The 14773-nt window shown below is 47.9% G+C and overlaps 1 long non-coding RNA gene across 1 annotated transcript; it reads right to left on the minus strand.

Moving 5' to 3' along the window:
* Window positions 1–322: 322 nt before the first annotated feature.
* Window positions 323–9560, minus strand: LOC309855988. The gene is made up of 2 exons (XR_014307024.1): window positions 9194–9560; window positions 323–502 (listed from the first exon to the last, which is right to left on the minus strand). It is a non-coding gene; the product is annotated as an uncharacterized lncRNA (long non-coding RNA).
* Between the last annotated feature and the right edge of the window lie 5213 nt (window positions 9561–14773).

The raw sequence follows: 14773 nt of genomic DNA on the forward strand, positions 1-14773 counted from the left end.
TCTGCCTTCAGCTCAGGTCATGATCTCAGGGTCCTGGGAACGAGTCCCGCATCGGGCTCTCTGCTCAGCAGGGAGCCTGCTTCCCTCTCTCTCTCTCTCTCTCTGCCTGCCTCTCTGTCTACTGTAATCTCTCTCTGTCAAATAAAAAAATAAAATCTAAATTAAAAAAATCCATGTCAAAACATTTGAAGGGTGGATCTCATTTTCTCAATTGCTCTAAACACTGCTTTCAGTAAATGTCCCACTGCCCAGCGTTTTTGCCAGTATTTTGCTATAGGGACATGTGGCTGTGATGTCATGATTTATATAATAGGCTCTCACCTATCCATTCAAAACCTTTTATTCCTTTGGTGGGCTTTTCTTTTTTTTTTTCCTGTGTCCTCTTCAGATTTGTTTTTCACCTTCCTGCAGAACCCCAGGCTGGACCCAGGCCTCTGGGTAAGTTTTCATCACTGCTAAGCGGAGTGGATGAATGCTTACTTGTTTCAGCAGACAGATGTTTCTGAATGAATAAAAGAGAGTACGAAATAACATATGTAAATCGCCCAGCATAGACCAGGGCTTCGATAGTAAGCATGCTGTTATGATTATTATTACTTTTATTATTATTATTATTATTATAAAGCAGGAAAGGATAGGGGAAGACCCTTAAGAGGAAAGCTTTATCATTGCTGTCCCCTCTGGAATGCTGAGCTCCAGATGGGTGGACCTCAAAGGCCTATTCAGTCATCTCAGCAAGATATTGAGATATCCCCATCTAAAGTCAATGAAGTCCACACAGTTGTCAACTTGATCCCCGAGCCAGAGAGAAAGAGGAGGCTGGCCAGCCTAAAGTTCCTTTTAAAGGCTTCAGACAAAAGGTTAATAAGGAAGTGGGGAGACCCTTCCGGGAGGGACACAAAGGCAAGGCCCTCCCCTCAAGGAACTTAGACTCTCCCCTTGGCTCACTTCTTTCCCTATTATACCCACTTGTATGTTGTTTTGTAAGTGTCCTTAAATCTTTTCTCAAGAGAGTCACTTGGAGATTCCTAATTAGGCCTGTAAACCGGGCAGGGACAAGGGCCCCTGGCTTTTACTTCTTTTGTTCCCTGTGGCTCTCACAGCAGCTAGAACAGTCCTCGACACAGGACATAGCCTCCATTGAAGCAGCAGACTGTCTGACCTTGGGGACCTGGTCAGCAGGCTAGTTAGAAGCCTCCGCTTAAGTTGTGTTAACACGACTGTGTTGAGGACTTTTGGGGACTGGGGCTGGCTAGCCAGGCTGGAGCAGATGGGGGTGGGGGAGGGAGCCCGGGGGGAGGCTCAGTCATCTCCGGGAGTAGATGGGAGATAATTACCTCTACAACACGTGCCCAGATTACCTTCTGCGGCATTGAGTCTTTGACAGCAAAATGCCTGTTAAAAGTGATAGAAGCCGAAGGGAGGGCGCAGGAGGAGGGGGGAGGGGCCTGTTCACGCGCCAGCACACTTGGAGCCTTTCAAAGCCTGACCTTTTCAGGTGTGCTTAAGACTGTAACCAGCTGATATCTTTTGCGTGCTCCTACCACCAATGCAGTAAAGGCACTCACTCTATGGGACTTGGTGTGACATCTGCTTCTGGTGGCTGAAGAGTCATCAACCATATGAGCCAAAGCACAACATTCGGTTGACACTGCAAATTCAGGGCCGCCTTTTCGTCTTGGGGTGAAGGAGAGCTCACGTGGGGTCAGAAAAGACTGCCAGTGGAACCCCTGAGATGGCATGTGATTTAGGGACTGTCGCATCTTCTCTCGGGGGCCAGGGAACAATGCTCCTCAGTCCTGTTGATGGGGGGGGGCGGGACACAGATTTCATCCTCGTGGTTCCTGAAGGAGGGACAGTGGAAGCTACAAGGAGGCAGATTTCCACTCTATATAAGGAAGAGCTTTCTAGCCCACTAGAGCTGTTCAAACCTAAATGGGTTGCCTGCTAAGGTAATGAGTTCTCCATGTGGGTGAGTGTTTAAGTTTCTGATTTTGTCTTCCTAACCACATATCCTGCTGCTTTGCCCAAATTTGCAAAACCGAGGCCCTAACCGCCCACGATTCAAAGGGACTAAGCATGAGACCGTGGCATCCTCACCTCGGTGGCCCGCGGGTCCGCCGCCAGTCCTGGCCCAGAGGGTGGGGATTTCTCCCCCTAGAAACCGAGGCTGGGCCTCCTAAGCGGGGATCCCGGAGGAGGCGAGGCTCAGACCGAGCACGTCCTGGGATGAGTTAGGATGGTCCTGCTTTGACCCTGGGGGAGTTGGGCACTCCAGGTGCGGGGCCTTCCTTCTGATGTTGGACTTTCTGGGTGCCAGGCGGGTACGCTCGTGGAGAGTGGTTTGGACTTGCATTCTTCGGCCCCAAGGAAGAGCTGCCACCGAGCAAGCTTGACAAGTACATACAAGACATTTATAAACTCCCAACCATTTTTCACTAGCTCACCGGTCCCCTAAAGGATGTGAAATTAGCATTCTTGACCTTTGACCCTACACAAATCATCATTCCCTGAAAGAGTGGCTATTCACAAAGCAGAATTCAGCCACTCGGGCCAGATAGACTCCATCTGGAGATGTGGGCTTTGAGAGGCAGATTTGGAGCTCTATCTGGAGTGCCATCAAGTTGTAAATGCATTCGGCCCCCAAATGACTATTTATTTTAAAGAAAACATTAAAGAATTTGGGGTGCTACTTTCAATAATAATGCTTTACACTTGGGAGGGAGTATCCATCTCCATTGACAATTTACAAAGGATTTTCAAGATCCTGGACTTATTAATGAAAGGAGCAAAGACTCAGGCCACCACTGGAACATACGTGCTCCGTGACTCTGAAGATCTCAGCCGATAACTCACCGAGGCCCCTTGATGGTTTATATCCTCTCTTGCTGGCTCGGGACCCATTTCAATGCACTTCCATGAATGGGTACAGAGACCCTGTGGGTCCCCTCTGGGCCACCACCCATCTCCCCTTTGGCCGTTGAGAACATCAAGAGTGCCCTTTCCATGAGATTGTCTGAGAGTATCAGGGCTACGGTGGCCATTCAGGACTGAGCCCTTTGGGAGGGGAGCTGAGAGGGACCCCACTCACCTCTACTCAGGCCCCAGATGCTAATGGGCAAGGGGAGGGGACAGAAGTGGGACAACTGTCTTGGGGCATAACTGGAAGCAGACTCAAAGACGAGAATCAGGGGAGAATCTACTGAGGAAGTCACCCCCTTTCATCCTCCAGCCAGCCCCCTGAGGTTGATGTTACTATCCCTAGTACATGGACAGATGAGAAACAGGCCCTGAGAGGCATAGGCACCTGCCAGGGGTCACACAGCCCCTTGCTTTCCAGACCTTTCTGTTCCTGGGGCTTCGCTGTGGCTCGCCAGCTGCCCCAGCACCACCTGACAGGGAAGAAGGCGGAGACCGATGACAAGAGACGCTTTCCCTTCCGGAGCGTCTGCGGTTCCCACGCACGACACTGAGCCAGGGACTGTCTGGAGCGGCTCTGCTCCCCCCCACCCCTGCCTCATACCTGTTGCCTCTTCCTGCATTGACTACCCCCCAGGTACCCCAGGAACACACAGTCTTTAGTTTGCATGGCTCCCTCCTCCCCCTCCCCCATCGGGGACAAGCTGGAGCTCTTATCCTAGAATTCAACCCTCCCCGGAAGCAGGAATCTATGTGCTAATGTGTTAATCCTCCTATTCAAAAGGTCGCTACTTCCCTACTGTGGGGACCAGCAGTGGTGTATAACCCGCCCCATACAGTATTTCTGTCCTGGGGTGAGCCTTGTTCCAGCCTAATTATAGCACAAAGGGGAGTTTAGACCCACTCATGCAGTTGTTTAAATTTACTGGGAGCAAACAGGGCTAGGGGATTTGGAAGGTAGCAACAGGGTCCCGACTTCCAAGTTGGTGGAGACCACGAGATGGAAAACTAAGGGGGCACGGGAGAGTCGTGCCTGTGTGGCCTCGCCAGCAAGATCCCCTGAAGGGGCAGGGGAGCGTGGGCAAATTACCCTACCGCCGAGCCGGGGCCACAGCTGGCCTCCCGGAGGACTGTGGCCCTCCGTCTGGAGTGCCATGGGAGCCTGTAAAAAGGTTGCCGGCACTGTGGGAACCTTTCCTGCCTGTGTGGGAAAGAACTGGGCTCGGGTTTCAAGCAGGCCATTCTGAGAAGGCCTGGGAGAAAGAAGGCTCAGAAAGAAGGGCATGGTGGGAGCAGGCCAGCAGGCTTTTCGGAGTGATGGTGACGGTGACTTCCCTTACTCACTGGCTGGGGCTTCCAAGTGACACAGGCCAGGTACAGTGACCGGCAATGGGCGCTTGCTCCTACTTTGCTCAACAAACCAAACAGAGGAGACTGTCTGGGAGAGGATAAGTACCTGGCATTCGCCCCCCCACCCCCCTCAGCGGATCCTCTTCACTGGGCCTGGAAAGCTTCTGGAAGGGCCAGTGATTGAGGGGAAGGAGCCCCGGCCTGGGAGTCAGAGGCTGGGATCCCATCTCTTCCAGTCCCTGGCGCTCTGCTAGGGAACTTCGCAGCTCCACTATTCCAGAGTTTACCTCTTGAAGAGAGTCTTTAGATGTTAAAAAACAGGACAGGACATGCAACTAGAGCTCACAGAGGACTCTCCCCACCCCCATCCTCCCCGCCTCACCTCAAAACTAGGAGCGCCATGATGGTTGGGCTTGGGTGGTGAGCGAGCGGCCTCACCCCCAGGACACGCTTGTGTCCGGTCATAGAGGACTAGCCCTGGCTGCTCCTGAGGGTCCCTGGGGGCCGCTGAAGAACACAAGCCTATTATTGTTGCCCTGTAAGGACCTTCTGACTAACAAGAGACAAGTGCCTTTGAAATCTTAACTCTGGGGGCGCCTGGCTGGCTTAGTCCGTAGAGCGTTGGACTCTTGGTCTTGGGGTCATGGGTTTGAGCCCCATGTTGGGTGTAGAGATTACTTTTAAAAAAGCCGGGGCGGGGGCGGGTTTGAGATCCTCATGAGCAAGCTGGGCAGAGCGGGAAAAAAATGTACCAAAATGCATCAGTGGTCAAAATAATCTTGGGATGGGGGATAAAGAAGTTTTCCATTTTTCCTTACCTTTCCAGCTTTTTCAGGAAAGTGCCTATGTCAGTTTTTCTAAAAACTGCTTTGCTCAAAGGAAGCTGGCCAGAGGCCATGATCTATGTGGCAAGGTGAGTGGGGCCTTGACAGGGCTGACCTTTAATTTGGAGTTGTAGTAATCACTAGCTGTGCATATCTAGTTAAATGTAAATTAATTGAAGTGCAGCAAAATTTAAAATTCAGCTGCTCTGTTGCACTAGCCACACTGGGGGGGGGGGGGGCTAGGAGCCAGCTGTGCTAGTGGCCCTGTACTGGATAGCACAAATATAAAATATTTCCAGCATCTCAGAAAGTTCTACTGGATAGTGTTGCCTTGGAACATCTATGGAAATGGGTTTGAATGGAATGGGTCCGACCTAACTACGGAGACAAAAAAAAATTTTTTTTAAGATTTTATTTCTTTGACAGAGAGAGAGATCACAGGTAGGCAGAGAGGCAGGCAGAGAGAGAGGAAGGGAAGCAGGCTCCCCGCCAAGCAGAGAGCCCTATGTGAGGCTTGATCCCAGGACCCTGGGATCATGACCTGAGCTGAAGGCAGAGGCTTAACCCACTGAGCCCCCAGGCGTCTCCAGAGACCAAATGTCTTTAAAGCATCTACTTAAGGGGAACCTGGCTGGATCAGCCCCTGGAGCAGGTGTTCCTAGATCTTGGGGTGGTGAGTTTGAGCCCCATGTTGGGTGTGGAGGTTACTTAAAAATAAAATCTTAAGGGGCGCCTGGGTGGCTCAGTCCACGAAGTCCCAGGGTCCTGGGAGCTTGCTTCTCCCTCTCCTTCTCCCGCTGCCACTGCCCCTGCTTGTGTTCCCTCTTGCTGTATCTCTCTCTGTCAAAGAAATAAAACCTTTAAAAAACAAAACAAAACAAAATAAAATAAACTCTGAACAAAACAAAGCACTTGGAATGCTTTGCTTATAGTAATGGATTGTTCCACTTGATTTTCTCGTATTTATTCAAAGAGGCAAACTCAACCTCTTTGGGCAACACTTTGTTAGTTGTCACTGTATGATCGAAAGTGGTAAAACATTTTAATTGCTGAAAGCATGCTCTTACTGCTTTTCAGATAGTAGCTGGCCTTGGCACATCCTTCTGGATCCCAGCTTTCGCTCTCATTCTAGAAGACAATCAGTCCGTTCCAGAAGCTGCAGAATGGAGTAAACAGGAGGGATGGGAAGGTAGGGGGAGAAGCCCTAACAACGGTGACATTTTGACTATTAGCCAAATGTTTCTAGAAAATGAAAAAAAAAAAATCTTCCTTCTATGGAGATCTGGAGTCCCTAGAGATTTTAGTCTTTCCCTCTGGCTCCTCCTGCAAATAAGATGCTGGGGTCTCACCCATTAAAAACTCCTCCTCGGGGTAGGTTAAATGTCAGTAACTGCGCTAGGCTACTGTGGCCAGGCGCTGTGCCAGGCACCAGCGACTCAGAAATGATCAAAACTCAGTGGTCGCCCCCAAGGAGATCCCTCTTGAGCAGGGGGCACAGACTTCTCCTCCTGCATCCAGTATGCTAGGGGCTACATACAGACACCGACGGAGTGCAGGGGAGCAGAGAGGAGGGAATGCTGCATTCGGCATGCCAAAATGAGAAAAGGTTCCTAGAGGAGATGCCTTGAGAACTACATAAAAGATGGGTAGAAGGGGGCACCTGGGTGGTGCAGTTGGTTAAGTGTCAGACTCTGGGTTTTCAGCTCTGGTCGTGATCTTTGGGTCGTGGGACAGAGCACTGAATCAGGCTTCAAAGCTCAGTGCGGAGTCTGCTTGGGACTCTCTCTCCCTCTCTATCCGCCCCCCTCCCATGTGTGTGTGCTCACTCACTCTCACATTCTCTCCCTCTCCCTCTAAAATAGATAAATAAATCCTTAAAAAAACAGATGAGTAGGGGTGCCTGGGTGGCTCAGTGGGTTAAAGCCTCTCTCTGCCTTCAGCTCGGCTCAGGTCACGAGTTCAGGGTCCTGGGATGGAGCCCCGCATCAGGCTCTCTGTTTAGCAGGGAACCTGCTGCCCCCTCTCTCTCTGCCTGCCTCTCTGCCTACTTGTGATCTCTCTATCAAATAAATAAATAAAATCTTAAAAAAAAAAAAAAAACCAGATGAGTAGAAGTTAACTAGCCAAGAAGGGGTTAGAGGTGGGTATTCAAGGGAGAGGCCTGGAGCCATCTAACTTCTGACCTTGGGGAGTGGAGAGCAAAGACGGAAAGCCCATGGCTTCAGCACAGGGCAGAGGTGGGTAGGAGTGGGGAAACACCTGGGTGATGGGGTAGGCATGACAGGCCACAGAGGACCCTATGTGGACTTTGGACTTGATACTGATGAGAATGAAAACCTACTGAAAGTCATACTGGCCAGAATGGACCAGAGGGGAGTAAGTCTGGACAGAAAATGCTAGTGGAGTGTCAGGCTCTGCTTCTCCTCCCAAGATACTCACTGGAATCACTCACTCAAGGTCTCTCAGCTTCCAACTGTCTCTATAGCCCATTCCATTGTCTCTGAGCATGTACGGCAGGAAATAGCCTCAGAATTAGCCAATAGGCTCATTTCCATTTATTTAACTGGTTTATAAAATTGGCACAAGGTGCCAGGCACAGAACTATAAAAGAAGAATAAGGCATGGCCACTGCCCTTAACTCTTCTGCTTTTTAAATTTAAAAGCAAAAACGAAAACAAAACCCAGAGGGGCACATGGGTGGCTCAGCTTCTTAAGCACCTCTTGATTTCAGCTCTGGTCATGATCTCTGGCCTGTGAGATGGAGTGGGCATTGGGCATGGAGCCTGCTTTTGATTCTCTCTCTCTTCCCCTCCGCCCCGTCCCCTCTCCACATGCACAGTCGCACACTCTTTCTCTTAAAAAACAAACAACAACAAAAACAAAAAACAAAAAACACCCAAAACATGACTTAAATAATGGAGAAATATATCAGAGGGTTTGACCGTAATTTCAACAGCAGTGAGTGTGACACTGCTCTAAGACCTCTAAACATGTTCAGAATTATAATGACTTCTAACAATAACTTTGGTAATACAAACACCTTTAGGTATTTAGATTTTCTGATTTGCCCAGAGAAGTGAGCCCATAACCAGAAATCCAAGTTAGCCAGTTCCTTCTCTGGCCTTGGATGTACTCCTTCCTCTAAGAAATGAGGACAGATCTAATAGCACTTCTATATCTGACAAGGCTATGCTAGAAAGTTTAGTATCGAGTCCCATTAACTATTTCCATATACACTCATATACGCAAAACATTTCGCCTTTCTGTTCTTTTTCTCTTTAACCAAAAAATTCCCCTTACTCTATTTCTCAGGAGGATTTGGTTCTCTTTCCCCCTATGATTTCCAGAACATTTCAAAACTCTTCAAATGAAAATATGCGAGTCATGACTTGTGGGTAGCAAGCTAGGACTTGTGGGGACAGTTAGGGGGAGGGCGAACTCTGAGATCTGCCAGCAATTGTTTTCTCTCTTGATTCGAATGAAGGAAAAGATCATGTTATTTATACAGCATAAGGTTCCAGATTTTCAGGAATGAAATCCGAGCCCAGCATGTCAACATATTGGTCTGGTCTGTCTTGGAATCTACAGTAGATGGATTTCTTTGTGCTGGGAAACATTAGGAAGGTCAATATTCTTTTCGGATTTTTTTCTTTTAAGAAAAGAGTTCATTCTCACACTCTAAAGTGGTGGTATTAGATATCATCCAGATAATACGCTCAATGGTCGTGCAGACTTCAGTTTCAAACATAAAGCCCCAGGGCAAACAGCTTTTACGTATTCAGTTACATGTTCTTTACTTTACCGATAATGTTTTTCCACAAATACTCCCAGCCTGGGAGGAGATACAGAAGTGAACAACCCAATGAAATAAAAATAATCGTGCCGTTAATAATAGTGAGTCCCAAATCGCAAAGAACCCAGCGAGGCACCGAGACCTGGGCATCCCGATCAGGGGAACCTGCTAGAAGCAGGTAGGTCAGAGGCCTTGGGGGGCGGGGCCGGGCGGGGCAGAAAGAGCGCTGGGCCCGGATCACAGGACAGGACTTCCAGGTCCTGGCCTCTTTCTGATGAGCTCTGCAACAACGTGTATAATCACTTACCCTCGCTGGCTTTCAGTTTTCTCATCTCCAAAAGGAAGGGGTTGGCCTGGACCTAGAGGAAAGGGCCCCCCGGAGCCCAGCACAGCTGCAGGCCTGCCCCTGGTTCTGCCACTGGCCAGTGTGGAACCCTGGACAGACAGACGTCTCTGAGCCTCAGTTCCCTCCTCGTCCCTGTAAAATCAAGGACAATAAACTTTCCTGACTGAGGTACGCTGGGTATTAACGGGATAATGTTTTCAAAGCGTCTGGCCCGCAGTAGGCAGCACTCTGGCTTCCTCTAGAATTCCCTTCCAGCGCTCGAACACCCCGGGCCCCCATCCAGTTCCACTGTCTCCAAACTCCGGTCCGTGGCTTAGCAACAGCCCTCATTCGCAATCACTGCAGGGGCACACACACCTGAACTGCTGCTTTCAGTTTTCCAAATTGCCACTAAAACTTGCTTCCCGCCAAGTATTTGCCCCAATTGGGCATCCCCTGAAGTGCGTCGCCACACTTTCTTGCTTCCCGGACTCCGCTTTCACTTCTCTTCCCCCAGGCAGAGGCGGAGCGCAGCGGAGGGCGCCCGGGACCGGGCTGGGGACCCAGTTCGGCCACCCATTTCCGCCCCTCCAGGTGTCTCGGGGCGGCCTGGGATGGGGCGAGTGTTTCCCACGTCCGGAGGGCGCAGACCCGGCCCATCTTCGGGGCACGGGCCTTGGGATTAGCAGATCCCAAAATAGGGTCCCTTGGGGGGTTGGTCTGTTGGCGGTTTGACTGACGTGGCCCGGGGAGAGGGCCGCTGCCTGGTGGTCCTTCTTTGGGACAGGAACTCCTTGCTCGGAATTCCTTAATTCCAGGGAGGCTTCAGATACATATTTATAAAAGGAACATATATAATTTACATATATTTATAACAGGATTGTAACCACATTAGAGAAACTTTGAAAAGCAGAGCAAAAGAAAAACCCGTCCCCATTTATAATTACAACTCCCAAACGCAGAGGCTGGTAGTATTTTGCTGTGTGTTAGTTCTGTTGTGTGCTTTGAGTCCTTTCTCAAAGCTTTCATTTTCTTAGCTCTATATTCTCTCTCTCTCTCTCTCTCTCTCTCTCTCTCACACACACACACACACACACACACTTTATGCACCTTGTTTTTCACGCTGTAAACTTTTCTACCTAGATGCATCATGGTCCTTATTATTTTAGTAACTGCAGACTAAACTTCTATTGTAACTAACACAACTAGGAATGCATATAAGCATAACATCTTGTCTTTTCACCCAAATTTCTTTTTTTTTTAAGATTTTATTTATGTATTTGTCAGAGAGAGCAGGAGGAGTGGCAAAAGGAGAGGGAGAAGCAGGCACCCTGCTGAGCAAGAAGCCGGTTGCAGGACTGGATCCTAGGACCCCCCCACCCCCATCATGACCTGAACTGAAGGCAGACACTGAACCCACTGGGCCACCGAGGCGTCCCTTCACTCAAATGTCTTAACATTTCCTTTAAGTCACGTCATAGAAATTGAAATATAAGGTTAATGAGTATGAACATGTTCATGGTTCCATCGCCCTTGCCTGGATGTGTTCCTAGGGGTTGAACCAACGTAGGCTCTTACCTAATGGCAGGTGAGCATCCTCTCAGCCCCTGGGTCCCAGTGCGGGCTCCCACCTCTGTAAAAATGTTGGTTGATTTTTACCTTCCAGGGTAACTATGCTGTGATTTACAGCGAGAGGAACACCTTTATCCCCCTGGAGTTTGATTACTAGTTTTGTCTGTGTTTTAAGCAAGCCTTTTGAAGTGAGTGGGATTTGAATGAAGAAAGATGGCTTCGTGAATAAAGCCTGGGAAGTTGTCCTGTCCTCGTATTCAGGGAGACGTGGTGAGTTGAAGAAATGGATGGAAATTCTTCGTGGGGACGAAGGGACCAGGCAGTGCGGGAGGAGTTTGGGAGGGAAAAATGGCGGTGCCAACCTCCTCGATGTGACCCAAGTCACAGGTGCAAGAGGCATGGATATAGAAGCAGAAGGTTGGACCAGTTAAAAGAAAAAGAGCCTGGGCTCCAGGCATGAGATCAGCATCAAGGATCTGGTGAATGGATGGAGGAGGCATGAATTTTGGATTACAGAATCTGTCAGGTACGATGGGGAGGGAATCCTGCACTCTCTCATTTTTTGAATACTTTCCCTGTGCCCATGGTTTAGAGGCTATCTCAATGAATAAGAACCCAAGGAGCGAGGTAATATCATTATCCTCATTTTACAGATGTATAAACTGAGGGTCCGAGGGGTTCCCCGTCGCAGCCAAGGCCACAGATGTATATTACAAGTGGCAGAAAGGAGGCTTTGAAACCATGCCTTCCTACTTCAAACCTAGGGCCTTTGGACAGAGGACAAAAGAGAAACAGCATTTACCCAGGCCATGAAAGCCTGGGGTCAGGCCTAGGTGGAGAAAGACCAATGGTCAAGAGACATGCTTTCCTCTCCCCTACATCAATGAAAGAATGTGTCTCTTGCTCCATTTCAAGTGCCTCCGCTTTCTGTCCCAATTAAAGTAGAAACTGTGTGGGCTTAGAGGGCCTGTACTAGACAAAGCCAGTGCTAAGTTTCTTTTCTTTCTTTCTTTCTTTCTTTTTTTTTTTTTTAGAAATTGTATTTTATTATTTTTTTGAAGCAAGTTCTCCACCCAACATGGGGCTTGAACTCATGATCCTGAGATCAAAAGTCACACGCTTCACTGAATGAGCCAGCCAGGCGGCCCCAGAGTTAAGTTTTCAAAAGCACTTGTCTCCTAGCTCCTTATTTCAACTTCTTGTTATTTCACTAGAAAATGCCTTTGGGTTTGAAACATGGATTGTGTCAGACGGGTCACCAGTTCAGATGTGTTCTTACCCCCTGCTTTCTATCCGGCCTATTGTCTTCGAAAGCACGGTTATGTAGCACATACCACGTGGAGATCTCAAGGAACCGGGGAAATATCTTAGTGTGGCTGGTATCGAGGCCTGGGTTTCCAGAGGAGAGGGCTCAGTGCTCACGGAGGAAGGAAACCCAGCTGGCCCCATTGTCTTCTGAGACCAACAAACTTTTATATAAAATAACAGTAATAACAGGTAATTATTTTTATCTCCATATTCAGATTCTCTCTCTCTTTTTAAAAAAGTTTTTTTTGTTTTTTGTTTTTTTAGTAATCTCTACCCCCAAGGTGGGACTAGAACTCACCACCCTTGAGAGTCGCTCCCTCCACCAACTGAGCCGCCCGGTGTTCCCCTCCACCGCATCTCTCTTTATTTCTATTCTATAAATATCAAAGAGATAATAATACTTATATTATATAAATATAAGAGAGAGAGAAATAATGGAAGGAAATATTCCAAAACATTCGCATCAATATGGTCTGTGGCTGCCCGGTGGTATTATAGCAAATTTGTTTTGATTTTTCCTTTGAGGAACAAGAGCCAACTTTTTCATTTGTTCATTTCTTGCATTTGAAGTAGCCCTCGATGGCATCCTTGGCCTGAGATTCTTTGCCCTCGTCCTTCACTACAACACAGCTGCAAGCCAGCCCTTTGCGGGGGGGGCTCTCCCCTGTGTCCCTTCCACCGAGGCCTCCTCTCTCCCCTGTCTCTTGTTGTCATCAACCTTAATTAGGTTGATTTGGTGTTCAGCACAAAGGGCCTCCCCCAACTTGACATACACAGGCCCGTCACAGTTGGATGCAAGCGCACAAAGGTGGGCTTGGCCTTGTGGAAGGCTCTGGCAGCTTTTGTGAATTCCTGGGGCTAGGGCCATCCTGGACCAGGGCAGTCTTCCTCACCCCCTTATAAAACAGTATTAACGTCCAAGATGCCTGCAGCTGCACAGCCTTCCTCCAGGACAGGGCTGGAGCGGAGTCTTGAATGCACCAGAGTCCAGGCCTTGGATCTGCAAGGAGAGAGCTAGCTCTTTATTATACTTTCCTGTGTTTCCCCAAACTGTGCATAACAAGGACGATGAGCGTTGATATTTGGAAAAACAGTTATGAAAACGGTAAGTTATTATTTTTCAAGACTTTATTTATTGACTTGAGAGAGGGAGAGCAAGCAAGAGAGAGCGCATGATGTGGGGGGAAAGGCAGGCTTCCCACCGAGCAGGGAGCCCGATATAGGGCTCGAACCCAGGACCCCGGGATCATGACCTGAGGCAGACGCTTCACCTACAGAGCCACCCAGGTGCCCCGTAAGTTGTTATTATTATTATTATTAATATTATTTGCAGAGTTTCAACATGTTTCATTTTATCAATAAAAAGATTAATAATAAAAATAAACTTACTAGCTACTGTGTCTTTAATTTTGCGCAGAAATTTAAAGAACTTTCTAGATTAACCTTAGGCTATAACCCTTTTATTTGCATGATTTTTTTTTTCTAGTCTTTTATAGTTGTCCATCATCCTGGTACCCAAAATATGAGAAAACGTTTACATCCGTTTTCTAATTTAACGTACACAAGAATGTTAATACGCCGTATCATGGCTATCTTGAAAATATATTCTGAAATCAGTCACTTCGCTACACCTCCTGTCACGACCTGAGTCCAAGCAGTTGTAAACTCTTATAACCCTGTAGGCATCTCCGGCTAAAACTGGCTCAACTCCCTTGAGTCCTAATCTCCTCAGTGCCTGAAGGCGCTTTTCTTGTTTTTTGTTTTTTTCATTTAAATTGCATTACACCAAAATTCTGCTCAAAAGATTTTTTTTTAACCAGTAGGAATTTTTATTTAAAATGCAGTTTATTAAGCACTATCTAGGGGCTCCATCACCTAGTCTATTTTTAGTTACCTACCATCTTTTTATTTACCTGGTCTATTTTTTTTTTAATTTTTAATTTTTTTTTTTACCTGGTCTATTTTTATTTAGCATTTAAAATGTGCTGGCCTGGAGCTAGGCAAAGGGGGGTAGGGAGATTCATAGGGAAATGTGTAACTGTTTCATTGAGTGCCTGTTATTTTGGTACATCTTTTAACTTATTTATTTTATTTTTTTAGATTTTATTTATTTATTTGACAGAGAGAGCACATGAGTGAGTTGGAGGAGGGACAGGGAGAGGGAGAAGCAGATTTCTCACTGAGCAGGGAGCCCAACCCTGGGCTCGATCCCAGAACCCCGAGATAAGGACCTGCGCCAAAGGCAGATGCTTAACTCACTGACCCACCCAGGTGCCCTACGAGGTACATTTTTTTTTTCCACAGTAATCTCTACACGCAACATAGGGCTGGAACCCACCACCCCAATATCAAGAGTCACAGGCCATACCGACTGAGCCAGCCGGGCGCCCCTAAAAGGTACATTTTTGATGCTTACTCATTTCATCCTCCAACAATCCTGGGAGATCAGTTTTTACTACTGCTAGATACAGATGACCACACTTGGGGTCCCAAAGACCGTGTGCCATGGCTGAAACTAGACAGTAAGTTAGTGGAAATTCTGGGCCAGGAAAGCAGGCCCACCTAGTTCAAAGCTTGTGCTAATTATATGCCGTTTTTCTCCCATAGTATATACACTCATACAGTATGATTCCTGGCCTTTTAGGCCTTACAGTCTAGTTGATGATGAGATAAACACACACA

The sequence above is a fragment of the Mustela nivalis genome (genome assembly GCF_964662115.1).
Source record: "Mustela nivalis genome assembly, chromosome: X".
NCBI lineage: Eukaryota > Metazoa > Chordata > Mammalia > Carnivora > Mustelidae > Mustela > Mustela nivalis.